The 23,204-nt window shown below is 41.2% G+C and overlaps 1 protein-coding gene across 2 annotated transcripts in view; it reads right to left on the bottom strand.

Moving 5' to 3' along the window:
* Positions 1–23,204, bottom strand: part of LOC121959188 (heparan sulfate glucosamine 3-O-sulfotransferase 3A1-like) — a 49,255-nt gene that overhangs the window by 2,991 nt on the left and 23,060 nt on the right. The window lies entirely within an intron of this gene.

The raw sequence follows: 23,204 nt of genomic DNA on the forward strand, positions 1-23,204 counted from the left end.
TTCGAAATGTTGATAAAACACAATTTCGAGATGACTGTGTTTCCACTGAGTGATGTTATGTGATAAAATTTGAGAAGCATGACGACGGATATTCAAAACATTAGCAGGTTTAGGTCTGTTGCAGCCACTGCGCTCGCCGTCGTTATTTCCAATCGCAGGCGACGTAGGCGTGTTATGCAAGCGATAATGGAAAGGCCAGCCCCTTATACGTTGGCGATGTACGAGGGATTTCTGGGAGCTGATAGTCCACGATTCCACAGAGGGATTGTGGATTCAAAACTTTCAGATGATCCGCTCAACTTTTGGAGAGTTTTGTGATGCAATAACGGCTCTCGTAGCTCCTGCTGCATCATGCCCGAGGACGCCAGCTCCTACCGACAAGCGCATAGCCATAGCGTCATGTGACCTATAAAAGTGAAAAAAGTGTTTCCATTGCAGTTTTAACAAATTATGGCTTATGGTCACGCCAGGGTAAAAACGTTATTGCAATAAATGGTAGTTTTTTCAAACCTGACATGTTTCCATTAGTCATAATTCATATTTGCAATTTCATTTGCACAATTTAAGGGTTAATAGAAACCTGCCTACAGTTATACAACCGTTCTTATTACAATAAACATCACAGATCAGGCTCAAAAACTTCAAACCCAATCAATCAATCAAAGACAACAACAAACACCCGTTTGTTTGCGTTTGTCTTGAGACAGTTTGTTTGCGGCTGTTAATTTAACCTCGATCGGGTGTCTTTTTCCTCTGAGCTTCAGCAGCTCTCGTGAGGTGTGACCAAACGTCGATGTGCAGTCACTCTGGAGGTGAAAGTATGCAGATGCTTCCTCACGTGTTTCTTAATGCAGCCTGAGGGCTTCTGAAATCAAGAACTCCCCCGGGTCCGTTTGAACGGGGGTATTCTTCACTGTCATATGGCGCTACAGGAGGAATGTCAATCTCTATACGCGCACTATGATAGTGCTGCTTTATAAAATATTGATATTTGAGGCGGAAGGCCCTCCCAGCATAATTGATCACGTTCCCGTCTTTCATTTTGTGCAAATGGGAGACGAACATTCAGAATTCTTCACTGGTGGATAGAACGAAATGTTCTTTAGCTGATTGAACTGAAGCGCAATTCGAGGATTTTCTCCGTTTTTTGATTTAATTTGGTATTTTAAAGGTCCAGCGTGTGGCATTTAGGGGAATATAGTGGCAGAAATTGTATATATAACAACAGCTTTGTTTTCGTTACCTGAGAATGAGCCGTTTATATCGACATATGGAGCGAGTCCTCGTCTACGGAGACAAACCAAACACTGGCTCAACATAGCGCCATTCGTGTTTTCGTGTAGACAACCGTAGGTAGCAGCATCCTCGCAATGAGAGCGTTAGAAAAGACACATTTTTCAATGTGAGACTTACTATTCAGTGATTTTTTAAAGTAAAGGCTCATTTATTCTCCCTTTATGTACAAATATTTCTTTAAATGGAGGCAGCGTTTACATATCCACATGTGGCCAGAGCTGTTTCCATTAATTTCCCCTTTATTATTATTTATTATCCATTCCTTCTGTCATTTCTTCTTCCTCTTGTTGGCTGTATCTTGTTTGAAGTACACTAAACACTGAGATCCTCGATGGTACTGCTTCATTTCATCCGTCTGTGAACGTGCTCAAATATGATGAACTGATCGGAGCATATAAACAAAATCAGCCCTTAAAATCACCTGGTCAGCATGTTTCACAGAGGAGGAGGCCTCTGCTGATCGGTCGGCTCCTGTTACCTCCTGAACATCTGGGGTCTCTTAAGTATGACACCTGGGGCTTAATTTCTCCTTAGCTGAGGGGCTCACTTAAGGGTGTTACACAGAATACCTTAAAAGGTTGCCTTAAGAGGGAAAAACATTAAGGCATTTAGTGCATCAGGAAAGATTTTAAAGTGTTAAAATGTTTGCTTGCACTCATGATACCTGAGGTCTTTTGTGCCGATTTTTAAAAACATTTCTTAAGAACAAGACCGTGATAAGAACACCTTAAATTTAAGATCCTACTTATTTTCATGGACACATTTCAAACTATATCCATGACATCTCAAGGATTCATAATAATTCTTTTTTTTTTTTGCCAAACTTGCATGGTGTTTTTAAAACCGGAAGAAAATGAGGAAATAAATGAGATAATTAAAACATTCTCAAACATTAATGTGTATTAAAGCTACGTTTGGTCAACAGGTAAAGAAAATAAATTTGCTGTCAAATTACAGTAAGTTTCATCTGCACAAAAACATTCCATGACTATTCCAAAACTTTCAATGATTTTTACTTTTCTATGACTCTTCAAAGCCTGGGAAATGTGACTGTAAAATTGGGAACCCTGTTAAGAAACCTTAAGACTTAAGGCTGTTTTGTGCAATAGGAAACCTTAGTGCTGACTTTAAGGAAAATCTATCTAATCACCTCCTAGTGATGAAAGTAAACTCATAAGCCCCACCTCAAATATTTATACCAGTGAAGTTCATAGACGTAACCTCGGGTTCTAGCATTTATTCAGCAAAATTTCCTCATGTGTGTCTGAGCCCTTTCCGTCACAAAAGCGATGGGAAACCAGCTAATCCGTTCGGCCACGCCGCCCCTCTTCTCCCGCTCCTCTCTGTGCGCTTTCCTTCTGCCCGGCTGCCTGCAGGACAGTGACCTTAAGCAAAGCGGGTAAAAGCAGCCCATGAATGATTAACGCGCCCTCCCTCTGCCATTTAGAGCCTCTGCAGAATTCAGCTTTAAAATTCACCAAAGTACAGCATGCAGGCGTTAATTATTCATCTGCTTGGCTGCTGCTGCTTAAAGCGAAGACTGCCGCTGACAAAGTGGCCCAGGCTGCTCCCGGGGTAGACGCCGTTTGCCGCCCGTGACAGAACTACCGAGACCCTGCGGGAGGGAGGTCCTCGGAAATTTCTGAAGAGCGCTCAACACTTCAGTCAGTTGTAGTGCGGGAACATGCGGTGGAGAGTTCGAGCATGCGTGATCAAAGTACAGCGTCTGAGTGTCTCTTTCTGATGTGATGGGCTCCGTTTTTTTCTCGCGGAAAGAAGCTGGTAAACAATCATGCTCCGTTTAACACACACAGAGTGAGATGAGACGGAGGGCACCCAGATCTTTGCAGAGGACAAGCTTTACACAAACACAGCATTTCTGTCAGGATAAATGTGACGGCTGGTTTCACTAAACGCCTTTCAGTCCTCAAAATTAAACAACAGAGTACAGTTTTTAATTATCCTGCAGAATGAGACATACAAGCATTTTCTGTTGTGACGCTGCTTTGTTTGAAATGATTTGTAAAATGTTTGGGAACGACTGTTGTGTCTGTTTCAGATCACTTCACCTTCTGCCCTTGTGTGTGTTTTCCTGCCAGTTTTTTTGTCTGTCCCGCCCTGATTAGTTTCACCTGTCCCTCATTAGACCTGCAGTACTTTACCTCCTGCTCACCTGTTCTCATTTCCCCAATTAGTAATCCCTCTCTCACCCCTGCTCTGTTACTTTAACCTCATCTTTACTTTGCCTGTTACTCTCTAACCTGAAATAATTTTTAAAGAATATTTGAATTCATCTCGCTGCCTACTCATCCGTTATCTTCATTTTTTGGTTCCAACAATATCATATTCTTCCAAAAACTTCAAGATAACTCCAGGTGTCATTTGAGTATAAACCTATAGCTTTTCGACTTTTTTTCAGTAAATGCCGCAAAATTGTATTTGTTAAGCCTTAAGCACTTTTCGCACAAACCTAGTGTTATCTGGGGATCTTTGGCAATTTGCTACAATTGCAGAGGTTGTTTGTGATCTTAATACTGTGCAAATCTATCCATAATTTGTCAAGTAAAAAAATGTTATCTTGCCAAACATATAGGTCATGTTATAATATTCAGTCTTCATGTATGATATCTAATGAATTAGTTTCCCTACAGGTTAGTTTAGGTTTAAAAACAAAAAAATCACGGTTGAACCTCATCAAGTTACGTACTTAATGTAAAGTACATACTCAGAGTGAAGTTACCTATTTGGAGTTAAGTTACATACTTAAAGAGAAGTTACATATTTGGAGTAAAGTTACATATTTGCTATTTAGTTACATACTAAAGTGAAGTCAGGGATTTGGAGTAAAGTTATGTACTAAGAGTGAACTTACATCCTAAGAATAAAGAAACATACTTGGAATAAAGTTATGTACTTCGACTGAAGCTACGTTCTGTACTTAGAGTGAAGTTACATACTTAATGTGATATCACACCTTAAAATTATTCAAAGCTTACTTGGTTTCACTTTGGACACAAACACCGGTCTTTTGAGGCAAAGTCCTGTGTTTGTTTGACCCATCTACAAACCTCAGCCTGCCTCCTTACGTGGACTTTAGCTTTTTATATTACCTCCTTTTTGACTACTGTTAGTGATTTGGCCACATGAATGCAGCCCATCCATTATCTGTTATTTTGGTTCATATTTATGTTTTTTTTTTTGCAGGGACAATTAAAATGGAAGTTCTGACCCTACTTTTGGTGCAAAGGGCTCAACTCACTACAAGCATGGAAACCAGTGTGCAGAAAAAGCAAGCTCAAACCCATCGTTAAAACAAAGTTTTGAAAGATAATGAGATAGATAACGTGACAGTGACTTGGTTCTATTTGTTTAACCTACAATAATTTACAAAAAAGTAAAAAAGGTGGTTAACACCATACGTCACTGCAATTATTACATCATATCTAGGAGATAATGTCAGTAAATTTTGACTTCTAAATAACATTTGGTCTCCTGGTAATACTAGTTCAGTGGGAATACTGCATTACAAAGAACAGATGCATGATGCAAACAAAACATTTTGATAAAACTATATTTAGGACCGATATGGAAGGAAGTCCATGATCGTTCCAAAATATAAAACTAAAAGTATGTCTGTTGAACAGTCCTGATTACTGAGGTGACATGTCACGTGCATCTTTGCCTGTTTTCCTTGCGGTTGCTTCGGGCTTTAAAACAGCTGCCGGTTGAGCTCAGCGCATGAAGTGAAACGGATCTAAAAGCCATAAGTCAATACCTCCAGGCCAATGTCAAAACACATCCGCGCTACATGTCTGAGTGGATCCTCTCTGTGAGGTCAGCACAGGAAGCGGTCGATAAGAGCAAGAGCGGCAACACAGGTGCTCTGATGTCTCGACATCCGCCTGCAACATTGACCGTCGCCTGACCTCCAGAGTCCTCTCAGTGTCTCCGACCTCTCATTCAGCTGTGTAAAGAGCAACACGGACAAGGTTCCTTTCCTCTCACATTAGCTCTGCCTCATCGCCCCAAAAGTCCAGAGCGAGACCATATAATGGTGCCTTAAAACAAACCCAATGCCACCTGGGACAGCAGCGGCTGCTCAGCTGACACGGCGAGAACACCGAGACTAATTATCGATAAATGGGAAATCCCAGACCCTAGCACATAAGAAGCCTTTCTGAACGTCTTCCTGCCAATACTAGACGTCCGAAACAGCCTTTACAGTGGCACAACTTTATGATGCAAAGGCGAACATTATTGTTTTATGAAAAAGAAATGAGCCTGTACTAAAGAAAGCATCCATATTTGATGGCGTGCGTCGAGCTTGTTCTGTGGTCGATGCACTCACAGCGGTGTGTCAGGGCACTCTGGGGGGGGGCTCTCGGGGTCAGAGAGTTATGTGGGATGGTGTGCAACATGAAGACAGCCATGTCGGTGAGTCCAAGTATGGTCGTAAGTCACGAAGCACTCATGTATTCAAGGTTGATGTAAATTTTATGGTTATTGGGACAATGGTTCAGGTTCATGTGTGGAGTTCAGTCACATGAAACAGACACTGGTTAAAGGACAATTTGTTCTGTGTCTTAGGTAAGTGACATTTAAACATGCACAAGCTGATTATTAGATAGCAAAATAGCAGAGGGTGAAAAAAGGAGTCCACAAACCAATGGGTGACATTACCGTCGTTATGTCAAATATTTTTATGCAATAGCGGCTAATGTAGCTTTTCAGTCTTTATCCTCGAGCAGAGATCTGTTCCCTCCACACACACACATTTGTCCACTTTCAAACATGTAGTTTTCAGTTACTTTACTTGAGAAAATGTATCAGATTTTCTACATTTTCCTCAAAAGCCTTCATACAACTTTTCACATATGCAGCAGGCTGTTACTCCCAAAGACTTGAAAACAGACTTTGATGTGTAAAAGCAGCATTTCCATTTTCATAATCAGAGTCAAAAATGAGTAAAACCCATCACAAGTTTTCAGAGCCCGGGGTGACGTCTTCATACTCATTTTTTCCACCCAAAGATATGAAATAGAGAAAATGAGCAAATTAGAGCTCCACTTAGTTCCTAGCGTATATGAGCCAACCTGAGACTTGAGTCCGTCTTATCAGATAGTGTTTGGTGTTTTTGGGTCGACCACATTTTGGTTTAGGTGTATTTATCTTTGGGTCCCTTTCAAATCAGGTCTTAGTTACTCATAAAACAAATTCATGCATGTTGATGTTGGGCTTTAAAAGACTTCCAAAGCAAATCCTGAAGTTTTAGGACTGGGAACCAGTTAATTTTGGGCATTTTTTCCTGACAAATGATATTTAATGCTCTGTCCATAAATGAATTAAATGACAAATGCATACTAATGTTTTAGAGGTTAAAAACTTAAATACTCAACTTTTTAGTTTCAGTTGGGCAAAAGAGCAAGGAACACTTTTTACGGTTTTACAGTAAGTGAACGACACTGGGGTATTTCTTTCCATTCTGCAGCAGAAGCATGCAGCGCTCTCTAATGAAACTTTATTGGCAGGCTAGGTGATGTAACAGATGACAAACCGTCCAAGTGCTTGATATTTACTGCAGCTCCAGATCCCTCTTTGATGTCTTCATCGTGCTGCTAAAATACGACTCCCTCTGCACACTGATGCATGAAACACAGGCAGCGGGATCCACTCATGAAACAAGACGCAGACCCAAAACCGAAATAAGAAACACAACGCATGAACCCGGGACTCGCTTTAAATCAAATTCACTGCTTTGGCGTGCATTTAGGAACAAGAAAAAAACTATTTAGGATGACTTAAGAACATCACAAACAGCTTGTGTACATCACAGAACGTAACACATGTTGTAATTATACGTCATTCTTCTCATATGGAACTAACTATCTGCAGAAAGACGCTGTTCAGGCAGCTCGGTTCCCTATTAAAAACCAAATCCAATGTACACTGCAATGTGCAGTACATCACTCAAAGCGTCCTTTGTAGGCTCGTCTGTAAAGTAACCACTTTGGAATAAAGGGCCTGACGCATCACTGCTTTCGTTTCCCCCGCTGAACGAATTTTACTCAAACTACAGGCTGTGACTCATGTCTGCCTGTTATATAAACGCCAAAAAAAGAGTCTTATTTACTGTAAAACTGCATAATATGACAACATGACATATGAATTAGGCAGAAATAAAAACTAACAAGAGATCACCTCTAAAAGGGTCGTTTCCTGGCGTTATTCGTGCTTGGATCTGAGCCAGTGTCTGTCAATTGACGGCAGTTGTAAAGACACAGAGGAGAGTGGGCATGAGTGCTGTCCACTTCTCCCCCACAAGCCTTTGATTCATTTTTCCTCCTCCGGCAGGGAGCCCTGGCAGGCATAACTACACTCCCACAGTGCTCCCCTGCCACTACCACCAGATAATAATCTTGTAATTGGCTCAATATTTCTGCTGTTTGCAGGCGAAGCAAAGGCCAGCGCTGCTCATGGTGGCTCGGACTCACCAGATATTTTCCAGGTCAGTGGATGCTGGCGGAGGTCAGAGAGAGAAGAGGAGGTGGAGGAAGAGGGGGGTGATTTGGAGTAATGGCTGCTGTGCGGGGAGGTGAAGGCCCACTCCTCTGAGCTCGGAGCTCTGCTCTGCCAGCCGTGTGCAACAACAGCCCCTAACCTGCCCTGCGGGCTGCAGACGCCGGCAGCGCTGCTGCACCTAAACGACTATTAGAGGAAACATACAGCGTGTTGAGGGATGTTGCCGTTTAACAGTCTCCAGAAATTATTCTGGGATTCAACACTAATAAACGACAAAATGACATGTTTGCTAATCTCCTCCCTTTGTTTTCACTTTTTTTTTGGCAATGGGGAGTGTAACAGTGTCCAAATTTTTGATTTTGATAGCTACCTGTTGAAACCTGGATCAACATTAGTTTTTAACGAGCTATTTGACCCTATTAAACCTGAAAGAGAAAATGAAGAAATGAGCCCAAAAGGAGTTAAAAAGTGTGGGGGGGGGGGGCTTGAGGTTGGGTATTAGTAGTAATCGCACTTCCACAGTGAGCAGTAAGCAGCTCCCGTTTGGTCTGCAGTTCAGTAAACTAAAGAGTAGCAAAATTAACCTATATTTATATTTAACCTTATATTTATCTCTAATAAAAAAAGTCATTTTATGCCACCAGAGCCAATTTTCTCCATTGTATTGAGAATTATCGATATTTTTCAAGGTACGGTATCAAAGTAAAACATGACAACACTACAGTGCAGTGTGGCGTTCATCATCAGCTGCGGCTGGATGCTGAGAGATCAGGTGGTAGTTGGAGGGGATTACAGGTGTGAGCCTCCCAGCTGCAGTTAGTCTCGGCCAGGATAATCGTCCGTTTTACGGCCCTGACAGTCTCAGTCCTCCAAGATCAGCCAACCTGTGTCACCTTTGCTTGCACACCTGCACTTTACAGCTCTAAATCCTCCCCCCTCCTGGACAGTTAAGCACTGCTCCAACGAGGCTGCTCAGGATTACTGACGTCTGAATCACACAGCTGCCGTAACAGAGTGTCCTGGGTTTTTCCTGTTGTGAGGATGTTTAAAAATCAAATCAGGGACAAACGGTGTGAGGATTTCATTCTCAGCCCAGAGGCTACGTGTTGTGATTTTGCTGCCTGGTTGAAGTTGTGTCAATCATTGAAATCACCTGTTGTTGCCTCTGAGTGTAATTAAAGCTCTCAGCTGCTCTTGGTTCATGAGTAGAGAGCTCTGTTTTAACAACCCAATCATCAGAAGCAATGGTGGCACTGTATGTTTCTGCAAAGCACGGATACATAACATTCGTAAAGTTTTATGTAGTGGAAATGTTGAAACTTCATGTTTCTTTACTTTTTAGTGACACTGTGGTTAATGTGTGGTTATGTTTAGCACAAAAGCCATTTGGTTTAATGTGGAATTTATCGTTTTTTGCAGAGTTCCTGCAGTTTAAAGCAAATTTGATTTTTTTTTAAAGGGCACTCGCAATGAAATTGAAGACCAATTTTACAACAACCATAACTGAACAATTTTAGTGTTTATTTAAACACGGAATATGAATTTCTTATATCTTCTGACTTTTCTTCTGCATGTGGGATTTCACTGTCTATACTCCCATCATACCAGGTTTGATAAAACTTTTTGCATAAAATAGACAGCGTCTCATATGTATTACCTTCATCCAAGCTACACAATCTTGGTTAAATAGCAGGTTTTGTTGAATTTGCACTTCCCAGTGTGGACAGTGACAGCACTCACTGCATCACTGCACATTGCATGTTGAAACTTCATGTTTCAACATAAGGATCTTACTTCCCATGTTGTAGCATTTTTAAGACTTCAAAGAATGATTCAAGACATTTCATTACTAATTCAGGCCCTTTTTTTTGGATTATTGAATCCAATTCCTTTTAAGACTTTTATAGATTAGCGGGGATCCTGTTTTGGATTAAAATACCCAGTTTTGGTGGCACGACTGCTGCTGGAAATGCCGACATTGTAATGCTAAGAAACGTTTGGTTTAGTTTGTTGGTCTTGAACAGCGATCTTCAGTTCATCAGCTGTCTCACCTAACTGTCAGACCATCCACCAGCCCTTCAACCCCCGGCTGACAAAGTTATCTCAAACGCATAATCAGAATGAAGTCTCTTCAGAAACATTGATATGATCTAAAACATACAAATGTAACATATCTATGGTTTGCAGAAATGCACAATGCCAAGCTCAAACTGAAGTCTATTTCTCAATATTTTTTGGCACACTGATGAATTCTGACCTAATTTTGACTTCACTTTACTTGAAAGTACAAAGATTTTGCACAGTTTGGTCCAAATGTGGCTAATTGGTCCAAATAACATAAAAGAAACCTTAAAAACTCAAATTATTAATGTTTGCTTTGTACTCAAACCTGATATCTATAAATCAGCAACAGTTTCGATCCAACCTGGGGTATTGTTTATGGGTTTCTTCCCACAGTTTACTCGACACGATTTGATAACATGATGACGGGGATGTTGCCTAAAAAATAAAATAGCTGGAGTCATGCTTTGTTAAGAATACAGAACCGTATTTTTTTTTATTAATTGAAGCAAAAGAAAACTTTAAAGCAATTTGAGTTTAACTGAGGTGGGGTGTTGTAATAACGAGGGAAATCAGAGAGGGAACTGTAGGGGGTCGGAAGCAATTTTGAGAGACACACAATTACCAGATAAGAGAGCCGTCTATTCTTGGAAAACAAAATGGGAGGACAGAGTCTCCTGTTGTCCTCTGGGAAAAGACATGAGTTTGATAAGTAGGAAAGGAAAGAAACCCTGCACAACATCGAGGAAACATAAGATAACAGTGTCACAGCGGAAGAAAAACTTTTGAAAATGTCAGCTCTTAAATAACAGGAAATTCACAGTCAGATTGATGATTGGGCGTGTTTCAAATTAGACGAAAAAAAAGGATGTTTGAAAAGCTCGCGGTGGTTCTGTCTGGCAGGCGAGCAGGAAATTAGACTGAAAATGGAAAACTTGTTTAAACCTCAGCGTCATTAATAAAACAACTTTGTTCAAAAAAACTTCCTGGTGATTTTAAAAGACAGAGACAAGTGGGGAACTTTGTGGAGGACAGAGCGTGCTGTCCTCCCCAGATGGAGGGAAAAACAATAAAGAAAGTTAATCTACAACACAAGAGTAGATTGGGGAAAAGAAACGTTTGGAAATGCTACAAAGCCCGACACAGTCTATTCTCATTTGTCTTTAGTCACACTGGCTGTTAGCTGATGAAAGCATTCAAACACGCTTGAAAAACAGCGCTGGCCTGTCGCCATTTGTAATTTATCTCGGTTGGCTACACTTGGAAAATTTCTATTTTCTTGATATACACTCAAATAATACTGAGCTCATAAATAACGTCTGGAAAGAAAAAAATAATCAGACCTATGTGATTTGTTACAGAGCGAACTTGATTATAAATGGAGTACAAGAATAATATCGTATCATACACTGTAGTAAAAACAGTCTTGTATAAATAAATCTCCCTGCTGGACACTGAGCATCGACTTTTTCCTCCCCTTTTTTTCTTTCCATACAACAACCTCTATGCGATTTAGTAAAACATTTATAGAGTTAGCTTTGCAGTATGTTCTTATAAATTTATCAGCAGTGTTTTTAACAGAATACTTCTCGTTTTTGCTTGAGTGTAAGTCCCCGGTTTATTGCATAAGGGGGAAAAAATAAGCTTTATCTTTATGGCAACTTGCTTGTGAATTATTCACCCTCTCTGACTGAAGAGAGAGTGACGGAGAAAAGGGGCTGCAGGACGCAGGCAAGCCTTTTAGACAGAAACTAGCCGAGGTCCAGACTGCATATCAGCAGAGAGGACAGGGGGGTGAGGTGTGGAGTGGGTGAGATGGGTGAAAGTGAGAGAGACAGAGAGACTTAAAATAGAAAGAAAAAAGAAAACAGACAGCCTGAAATATCCCTGTTACAACTGGCGTTTTCTACGAGAAGTAGAGAAACAATATGAAAATTTCATATTGCGATTTATAGTGACCAACATGCTTTTGGTTGTCAGTATTCACAATATTCATAGTGTTAAAATGTGCTGAAAATGTCCAAAAAGTTCTGATACACACTGAAATTGTTTGATTAAGTTTTATAAGCCCTTAAAGTCCTTTAAAATGTTTTTTTTTTTTTTTTAAATTGTGAGCACAAGATTCATACTTCTGACTTTTAAAAATATCACAAGAGGCTCCATAACTTCATGTCTGCATAAATATTACAATAATAACATGGCCAACGCCTTATATAAACATGAAAATCTAATTAAATGTGTATTAACATTAAAGACAGAGTGTGTGTTTCACAGTACATGAGGGACCAGTAGCATCACTGGGTTTGTCTGCTGTATGTCCACCACCTGCTGCACCTGTATTCAGAGGATTGTTGCTTTTGTTGATTCTGGATAGTAATAACTATGAGTTTTTTTCAAAGCGCAGTGATCAGATGTGGATTTAATGATTGAAACAATAATACTAAAAATTAATATTCACATTTACCTGCTTCATTTTGAAACCAGTAACCACATTAACCCCAGTATGTAATAATTTTTTAAAGATCGGATGATTTTAGGGAGTGGTCAAAGGTCAGGAAGAGAGAATCCAATGTTTGTTGGTCCCAGTGAGACGTTATATCACTATCTGTCAAATATGGCCTGCTTCAGTTGCTTTGCAAACCAGCTCAGGTCTTTGATTAAAGATCTTCATATTTCTTCCGAAAGTATACAACGGCAGTTAAATTAAGTCATGACACTTGGTTTCACACAGGACATGAACCTCAGTCTCCTGGGTGAAAGTCCTGTGTTTGTTTGACCCTAAAAGTTGTTGTGATATTTCAGTCTAAAGTGGAGGACAGAAAGCAGCCAATTAACCAACAGTGTCATCACTTAAGCGAGTTTATTGGTACTGTGGCTTAAAAACAACAATTACACTACGTGCAAAATTTGCCAAATCTAATTGCTATGTATGATAGGTAAATATCCAAATCTAAGAATAATTTTAAACCATTTTCTTATATACTAGCAAACTCAAACATTGTAACATGTTCACTGAATCTTCATTTATTCTCTGGTTCTGAGTCTATATAGGTCTCTTATCGCCTGAGGCTGTCGATTTCCTCTAAAATTCTGCTCTGATTTATTCAAAACTGAGCACTGATTATCTGTAACATCATTGGTGATCTGAGTGAATTATAAAAACACATGTGGCTTGGAGAAAACGCTCTATTTCACACCTCCCCCGGGTGGTTTGTGCAATTTAATTTTAATTTGTCCACAATGTGGCTTTGGTGCTTTCACACCTGGATTTTTTACGTGGATCTGTGCAATTACACTGACATGTGATGAAGATGCATTTCAACAGCAGGTGTAAAACACTACGTCGGGTAAATTTCTGAGTCTGAATTAGCAGAGACGTGAAACTGATTCTGATTATTGCCTGGAGAGTCTGAAAAACCCACACAAACTGAGAGCGTGCCAGCAGAGACGAGGCTATATTTTGCATTTAGTGATTCATGTCCCATTAAACCAAATTACTACAACCGCTAAATATAACCCAAACTGTAGCTCTGTATTGTATCTTAATGCCATCGGATGTGTCTGTGTGTGCGTTTGTGTGTGTGTATCTCTGAGCGGATTCACATTACTTTTTCATATTTCTCTGACCCACTTGTTCAGAGTTACATGGAGTCTGAGACCAAGCATGTGGAGACGACACTTCAGCGGGATCGGCTTTGGCAGCGGCTCAACGCTATTTTTCTTTCTGCCAAGTCAGTTTTTAGGGTCTCAACAGCTCTTGGGAGATAAGACACCTTAACTTGGGGTTTAATACCAAAGCTCATTTTCAAGGTATTGTGTTTCTTGAATGTTCGCTCATAGACTTCATTAGAAAATTTCAAGTGGCCGCCCTCCTTCTCCTTTCTCTATAGTTTCTAGCATTGAAATAATCTGAGGAGGGAAAAAAGAACCACTTGCCTCGAACGGAAACCATTTCAATGGGTATTTAAATTCTACATTAAGCCTGATTTGAATACAAAAAAATAAAAAAAGGCCTGTGTCAAATGCATGAGAGCAAAAATTAAATGTGAATTTGTTCAGAGCCAAATGGAAGGCTTTGAGGAGGACTGCTCTGCGATAATTACCCGTGACAAAAGGCTAGGGCTTTTGTCTTTGGGACCATTACCATGGTGATTTTCAAGCTGCTGAAACATTCAATATAAACATTTCAGTCTGCTGAATATGCCACATAGACTGCCGCTAAAAAGATATCTGCTATGAGCCACATTTCTGCTGGCACGGATCCCGCCTGCGTGCCTCCGCTGCTGCTGCTCTTGTTGTTGGAGAGAAGCTGCGAATATTAGAGCTCAGAAAAAAAGAGTGATTTAAAAAAATATAAAGGCTAAAGTCTGATAACTAAAGCCTGGTTTTTAAGATCCTTCTGCGAGCGCAAAATGATGGGCTGGCAAAAAGACAATCCCTTCCCCCACTTCTCTCTTTGTAAACTGGCACCAGCATTCCTCAACATTTCTCCTCCGCTCCGTGTGGTGGTATTGATTTCACCAGCAAACACTTAAACCACTTGACATTTTCTTTTTATTGGGGTGATAACTCCCAAATGTTCAGCCTGTTGAGTACTTTCATTTTTCTCCTTAAAGATTTTTTTTGGGATCTTCAATCAAGGAATAGTCCCAAGAGGACATGATGGAGTTTTTTCCTTTTCCCTCGTGCTGTTTCTGCTGTATCGCTCAGCTCTTTGTATTCTGATAGCCGGTTGATTAAACACAGTCTTAGTAAATCAGAGATGATTCAATATCAGTGCGAGGACACGTGAACAGATTGAAAAAGACGTCTCATTCATACAAAAAGCAGCAGTGTTCAAAACAAGCAGCGACTTCCAAGGCTTAAAAATGAAGCCAACGTGAGAGCGCCAAAAACTGCAGATCCTCTAATGGCCACTTGAGGCTGGCTCCAGAAGTGAGTCGATCCACCATGTTAAATAACAACATGCTCTCATCCAAACTTGTCAACTATTGCCGCTTTGCAGTGGACTTTCCGAAAAGTAGACAAAATGCATCTAGTGCACCGATACGACACAGCGGTAATCATGCAGAAACACGCATGTCTGTTATCATTCTTTTTGTCGGTGTATGTCCTTATCAAGCATTGATCCATTAACCTATACCGCTATAAACACCCTGAGACATTGGGAGTAATGATAAACTGCATCTTATTTCAAATTCGGATCCACTTTAATCCTCAAATGGTTTTCGCCTGCATCTGTTTTCCATTACACTAGAAGAGGCATGGCTGTAGGACCTGCTACGGCTTGTGTTTCAACAGAGCGGTCGACGAGCGTCCAGCGGGGAAACTCCTGTAAAAATGTCAGCGTCACGGTTACCTGAAGGGAGGAGCATATAAGTAGTTTTCCCCCGTTGTGTATCATTTACAGTCAAGATAAAGCTGCAAATATTTTCTTTCGACAGCAAATCCCATGAAAAGACCAAAACCAGTATGCTAGTCTGTCTTTCAACACTATCTGACTTCCTACTCTGTGGTTTCTATGGAGACATAAACGGGAGAAAGTAATGCATTGTTTGGGGACTATTTTCAGCCGTGGATTAATACCCATTTGGTGCTCTGGTAAGAGTTCACAACAGCAGCACAGTAAATGTAGGATTGATTTTAGGTAAACTACAGTCACCATGTTGATCGCAACATGTCACCATATTTGGCCTCTGCCCGCCGATCTGTGACCAGGTCCACTTGAAAAGTTGGTCTTGAGAACGGTTCAAGTGCACTCGGTTAGTTTGCATCGCGTTAAAACCAACTGTACTAAACACAGAATTAGACGATGCTGCTGGTCTCCTCTGACATCTGCAAATCCTCTGAACTGTATGCCCAGGCGAGAAGGTCGTTTTTGACACTAGTGACTTTTACACAGAGATGGCGCTATAGGGCCGCAACAAAGTCCCCGCTTTATACCGCCTCTGCACTTTTATACAGGACCAAATGATGGCGGCGTCATTCTGCTCCACTGTGTAATTACACACTGCATCGCGGCATTACGGGATCAAAACAGGCATGGCGGGCATGACGTTTAACACACCAGCATCCGCCTCTAATGTGACAAATAATAGATGCTGGCAGCGCTTTATTAACAATAACAAAGGTATACAATCTCAATCACAATAATTTACCTTCACTGTTACAACTCTTTTCAAAATGTACACATTCACTGGGCAAATATGTAAACTACTTTAACTTAGACTTCGTGTAAAACATGCCATATTTATTTTAATGCATCAAAACTGTAAAATACATCCTCCTTTAACAGGCTTGAATAATGTTCTCCCTGAGACAATAGTCACAATATGGATGAATTTGCCCTTTTTTGTTGCAAAATGAAAGTGTCATCTTATTGGCCTGTCATGTTGACAGAAATGTTAATTTTGGGTTGATGCGGATATTTTAATTTACAGCTTTTTATGCTGATACCAATGACATGCTGGTATAACTATGCATAACTTATACAAAGTAATTGTTCCACGAAAACACCCTGAGACACATCAGACTCTGGATGCACAGATGTTTTATTGCTGTTGTTGTTTTTTTAAATGAAGTTTGTTGACAGTATGAAAAATATAGAAAATTGCTCGCCTTACTTTTTAACCGAAGGTGAAGAGGGACAGAAGTTAATATGAAAACAAACAATAAAAGATATATTTGGGGATTCAATGGAGGGAAGTGAGAAAAGGAAGGACTGAGGAGGAGCTGGATGACTGTACCGTGTGTGTGTGTGTGTGTGTGTGTGTGTGTGTGTGTGTGTGTGTGTGTTGCTGCTACATTATAAATCAGACACGTTTCCACAAGATGAAAAGCTTGTGGACATGATGTCATGTGCATCCTCAAAACCCAGATCTTTATGCCTGCTTTAGTCTCCACTGATATTTCCATCTCAGACCCACAGCACGGCACAGGTAGGCATATCAATGTACTGATTTAATACGGTAGACTCAAAATCAAACCGCACTGTACCACATGCACAATTAAAGTACGAAGTTGACAGGTTGAAAGCCCGAGTCTGAGTCTTTCTGGCGTGCTTCTGAGCGCTCTGACTGTAAACCGCCTGGGATTTTCTAAAATAGAACAACTTCTGAAAGGGAGTCATTGTCCCGTTCAAATATAAGCATATATAGAGAAGCCAAAATTAGTCAGGTAGTATCTTAGCCAACAGACGGGCTGGCAGATCTCCTCACTGTGAACTCAGAACATCATTTATGTTTCACTCTCAGACACTGTGGACTACCTCACAGCGGAGAGCCGGTGTCAGTTTCAGCTGCCATCATGTTGAATTGCATTAGTTTTTTTTTAACCTTACAGTACTTTGTCTCAAGACCTGTAAGTAGCAGAGGGCAAGAGGCTGTAAAACATATTTCCATATGAAATTCGATAGCTGTAACATGATGGAAGCCAGATATATGAAGTTTAACCAGGTTTTTAGGAGCACATGAAGCTTTAAGTTAACAAGATGGCAAAACAGTGGTGCACATGTAGGGATGTCAGGTTCGGTTAATATTGATTTCGATAGCCCAAAACCCAATAACTGGTTAATTTTTAAGAAAAAAAAAGCTAAAGGATGTGAAATACATGAGGCCTTCTCTTTTAGTTCGGTGCTCCACTGACTCTGAGTTCAGGCGTCACATTTCAAAGCATTATTCATTTAGAGGTGGTGAAACTGTAATGTTTTGTGATGTTGTTTTGCAGAATAACAGGAGTCTGAGAGAGATTTCTAGGATTTTAGGACATTTCTTAGATTTTAGGCAATTTCTAACAATTGAGGGCAGTTCTAGGATATTTCGACATTTCTCCGATTTTAGGACATTTCTAGTATTTTAGCAGCTTTCTAGGATTTTAGGCCATTTCTTGTATTTAAGGACATTTCTAGTATTTTAGCATCTTTTAAGGGTTTTAAGACATTTTAGGATTTTAGGACATTAGAGGCTTAGTTAGGACCTCTGCTGGCACTTTTTTTTGACAAACAAGCTCTATTTTGATGTTGTTTTATGCACTCTGGTACCTTATGTAAACCAAATGAACAAAACAGCTTCCCAGTGTGAATCACTTTATTTTTATTGTGAACTAGAAAATGGCTGGGCGGGCAGATTTGGCCCGTGGACCGTAAGTTGAGTATTACTGGCTTAGACCAACATGCGGAAACGGTCAAAAATATTTTCAGGGGTTAAGCGATGACATCTCTTATACATACTAAACCTGAGAGCAGAAGTTTCTGCTCAGGCTGCGTAAAAAGCGAGAGGCAGATAGACAGTGTGAGATATTGGTAGAGGAGGGTGCAGAGAAAGCTGAGGATAAGAGTCAAGCGTCAGGCGTACGGCAGTATCTGGGAGTGTAAAAGTGATTACACTGTCTCCATGCTCTCTTCCTCTCTGTCTACTGCCTCCCCCCCATTTCATTTTCTCCCTCCTCCTTCCTCCCTCCATCCTTCTACTCCCAGGCTCAGAATACAAAGCGCCTGGCACCATCACATCGCTCTCCCTCATCTTCGTGCCAAGCCACAGCAGAGCACACCAGCGAGCTCGCACCCTCTGTGCCGGCCTGCCACCACAGGAGAAGCAGAGAGGGGGCAGAGATTAGCATGTATGAATGCTCCCTCTTATCTCCTCTTTTGACGTAAACTCATTACAAACAGGCTCGCTCAATCTCTCTGGGTTTTTTATTTCCTCGACTGTAGTGCCAGAGAGACGCAGATGAAGATTATGTTCCTTAACTCACATCTAGGAGCTTTAAATATTTGATAGGATTTTTTGCTTCTCCTTAAAGATCCTGGAGAATTAATAATGAGCTTGGTAATAACAAGTTACCGAAAATGATTTATGCTCACTGGGGATGAGAATGAATGCAGTTTGGGGGAGGCAGGCAGGGAGGAGTCGGGGTTAAAGACATGGTCGAATGCGTGATTTCCATTTTGCGTCCCTTGCATTATCCATTAAATAAATAGCCCGGGGAAAATGGAACTCCGTTCGGCTCGTTTCTGCCGAGGCAGCAGCACCGTGCATAACGAACAGGTGATGTCTGGGTGTGTGAGGTCGCCGTGCTATCAGCACCAGTTGCACAATCTCACGGATTGATTGCAAGCAGCGCCAGCGAGGTGGGGCGCGATGGAGAACAGGTTGTCGCTGAAAGAAAAGGTGAAAAATTACCCACAATGTCACGGGGGCTAAAACCCCACAGAATGGCTAGAGCGGAGCCAGCGGTTGCCTGGGGCTGGGCTGTGACCCAGAATTCAACAGACCCCCAGTGAGAAACCCGGAGGCCCCATGACGGCTGAGCTAAACTGGCCCGCGCGACAGGAAAACACCTCCTCTTCCTCCCCAGACTGCAGAGAGGTAACCCCATCTGGGGAGCTGGATTGAGGGAGCGAGATAATATGAAGTGTAACGGAGAACTGCGGCGTCTGAGGAGCCGCTGACAACGTGCTAATGTTTTAGGCTGTCAGCTCTCTGCGAGCAAAGACGGATGGTTTTAGAAATAGAATGTAATTACAGGGCAGAGCCTCATTGTCGGGGTTAGGACAATGCGAATAGTGTATTGGAGGTTGCTTTTCTCTCGCTGCTAAAAAAAGGCGCTCTGGCGAAGCCTCAAAAGTGAGTCTGAGCACAAAGACAAAAAGTCAACAATGCAAATGTGAAACATCAGATTTGGCTATGAGAGGGTTTATGCTATCACCCTATGCAGGTATACAGAACGACCAGTAAGAACTACTGGTGCAGCAACAAGGTTGTGAATCCTCACTGGCTTCTCACCTTGTCAACTTTCGAAGGCTGCAAATGACCATTATTTTTATTCTCAGCTAATTATTTTCTCTGTTAATTGATTGAACTATAACGTGTCAGCAAATCATACAAAATAATGGTTAGACTGTTAAAACTCATGACGCCAAACCAAACCCATCCTGCAAAACTCTGCAAACGACTGCATACAATCGGCCCTGTATTTGTTTGTTTTCAGTCGTTTGGTCTGTTTTTTAAGTATCATTATGCTTATTATTGTTGTTACTTTCTTACTTTTATCCAATATCCAATCTAATACCATCACTTTGACTTTGTATTTGGTTATACATATGCACCAAATGATGAAAAGGGGTTTTAAAAACAAATTATAAACCATAACTGAGTATTTGAGTACTTCAAAATGTATCTAGAGAGGGATCTAAACCACTTTATTTTGGAGTTTTGGTTCAGCACAGGTTAAGAGATGGTTCTTGTGCAAAGGATGAAATTCTTTGACCATCACTTTAAGAATTTTGTCTGTGATTTTGCATACAATAGACATATCTATACAATGATACCAGAAAATCCCCTTATTAATATCGAGACAAGGATTTCAACTATATCGCTCAGCTCTAATCATGAAAGACAATGAAAAACAGAGAAAACATGACACACAAAAGCCAGATATTTTACCTAATGCCATGGTTTCCTGATGAATTTTGCAGAACTGATGCCTCAGTTACCTCCAGAGTTAAACTGGTAAAGCCCTGGAGCTCAGCTCGAAGCCTGACTGAAAGGCTCTCACACTGGAGCAGCTATAGATTAACAGTTATCTCCGTGAGGGATGTTGCACTTCATTCTTTTACGAGCAGGTCTGCGGTGTATTTATGAACGGCATTACAGAGGCATCGCCCGTGCAGCTGTTTGCTTGTATCAGTCCAATAACGAATGTTCTAATTCTCGCCAAAAGCCCGTCTGACTACTGAGCCGGCACCATAACCCGATCTCATGTGAGCGTTTGATGGCATGTCGGCAGCATGTTGCCACGGAGATGGTAAATGAGGTGTTCAAGGGGGAGGGGACATGGGCCTGATGATTCATGTTATCAATCAGAAGGTTATTTTTCTGTATTTCACATTGATGTAATCGTCCTAAAAACACATTAACATTGAGGGAGTACTCCGACGAGAGATAATGGCTGGATATTTGCACTGTTATTGAGTCAAACTCTACCAGGCTTGAATGACGGATGTGCCTCACATGCAGATAGAGGCTGTGGCGTGGATAAATGCAGTCCGTCCGAATCACAATTAGAAAATAAATAAATAGAGTGTAAAGACAATGACGAGGAGGGGCCGGGTGTGAGCAATCGTTCAGGAGAACACATCTACGACGAAAAGAAGCAAAGCAAAACGAAATGCATATTAGTGCCATTCATATTCATGACAGTTGAATGGAGGTCATTATGAACCACTTTCAATCACATTTGCATTTACATTAGGGGTCTGTAATGTAACTGTAAACCTACGAACAAATGGTGCTGAAGCAAAAGTAGAATGTGCTGCAAACAACTAGCACGGGAACAAGTTGCTGCTCCAGTGAACACCTGTATGTGTGTGCATAGGTAAAAAATGTATCTAATACAAAGACATTTGGGCTGCATCGAACAGTTTAAATCTTCAAAGCTTGATTCAAAACCTTGACATTTAAGTGCTTTGTTGCATGTCCCTCCATTCTGTTTAAAGGCGTTTTTTTCTGCACAGTTAAGATTAGGCTACAGTAAATTATTAGTATTACAGTATTTGTAGGTTGTCACTGTTCTGAACATAGACTTTATATAAAGATGGATGACATGACTGCTCCCTAAAAGTGAAACCAAAACATCTTGATTGCCCCCTGGTGGCTGGCTGCAGTATAGACCGTAAACCCCGCCCCTTCCATATTACTGCATGGGACATGGGCCATACTGAAAAGGTCAAAGTACACATCAAATGAATTTATTTATTTGACATTTATTACTCTTATATTTGTTGAAGTGTTCATTTCTCTCATAAGTTTTGAGCTTTTTTGAGTTATTTGATGCTATAAAAAAAATTTTTTTGACATCATGATTGACAGCTGTGTAAGCCAATCAGTGTCCATCTATCCATTTTAGAGGTGCCCAGGAGGCATCCTCAAGAAAAATAGTGCATCTTGAGACTGGTTGGACGGCAAGTACTTAACACTGCTGAGATCGCTCCAGTAGTCGCATTAACACTGCCTGTTCGAGGTGGGAATATCATGGCGTTACGCTGCCTCGTAGTTCTGTATGTAATAGGAAGGGCATAGTTGTCTCGGCTCTGAGCTGGGAAGGTATGTATTAACGGTGCTGTAATGAGGTCTGTGTAAAACGTAAAGCCAGAAAGACGTGACCATGGGCGTCACGAGTGTGATGTTTTTGACGAAGTGTTTATGCGTGCAACCCACTACACGAAATTTAAAAAGCAGCTGTTAGCATGACTAACTCAAAGAAGAAGAACAATGGTCGTAAATGTCTGCAAAAAACAATGAGATTCGGGAACTCCTCACCTTCAGAGCAGAGGATGAGCTCAGCTGTCATATGACAGAGATGGTAAAAGATTATGATTGAGATGTTATGCCTTTGTTATTGTTTAGAAAGTGTTTCCAATGCATTTGTTTTATGTCATGCTATAGGCGGACCCTTGTGTGTTAAATGTCATGCTGGTCATGCCTCTTTTGATCATGGGATGCTGTGATGCAGCGTATAGTCACACACAGGAGTGGACTGATGCTGACGTAGGTTGGTTCTGTGTAAAAGTGCAGGGGCGGGATAAAGGGGGGACTTGTTGTTCTGTAATGCAATCTCTGTGACTTCTATTTATGTCACCAGCACAAAACATACTTGCCAACCCTTACGCTTTTCCAGAGATTTCTGTTTTTATTCCCTCCAGAATTTACAGATTTATGACAAATTTTTCCACATTTTTTTTCCTTTGTGTTATCATAACCTGTCTCTGACACTGTTCAGTGTCTATAGGTCCTATACTGTTTCCTATCGATTGGCGCTTCCCCCCGTCTCCTTCCTCGTCCGACCCTCTGGTGCTGGAGAGAGGCGTCACTGGAGCCCACAGTCGGGCGCGGCCGTTGGTGGATACCTTGTCTCCGTTCTGACCGCATTATGTGTGTGGGGATTTGAGGGGGGACCCGGCTTGCCTTTCTCTGCTGTGGCGGGGTACACAGCTTTCTTCCAGAGACCATGAGCCTCTAGTTCCACCTCAATGAGGCATCCAGGACCCAGGGTTGTGTGGGCCAGGGAGGACAGCCAGCTGTGGGTCCCTGGTGGCGGCCAAGCCTACAACCTGGCCTCCCTCCCTCCTCCTGGTACCCTGTTGGAGTACCAGGAGCATGACCCAAAAATTAAACCTAATGCAGTGTACTTATTATTTTATTATTTCAGTCCTTAAAAGTTGCCACAATACAAAAGACAAAGTCTATGTATCTCAAGACCCAACGCTTTGGTTTCAAAATCCTAATATTGATATTCTGGCTGCATTTTTTTTGGTACATCTTTATATAAAG

Source organism: Plectropomus leopardus, chromosome 19, assembly GCF_026936395.1.
Source record: "Plectropomus leopardus strain MGB_pleo_1.0 chromosome 19, ASM2693639v1, whole genome shotgun sequence".
Taxonomy (NCBI): domain Eukaryota; kingdom Metazoa; phylum Chordata; class Actinopteri; order Perciformes; family Serranidae; genus Plectropomus; species Plectropomus leopardus.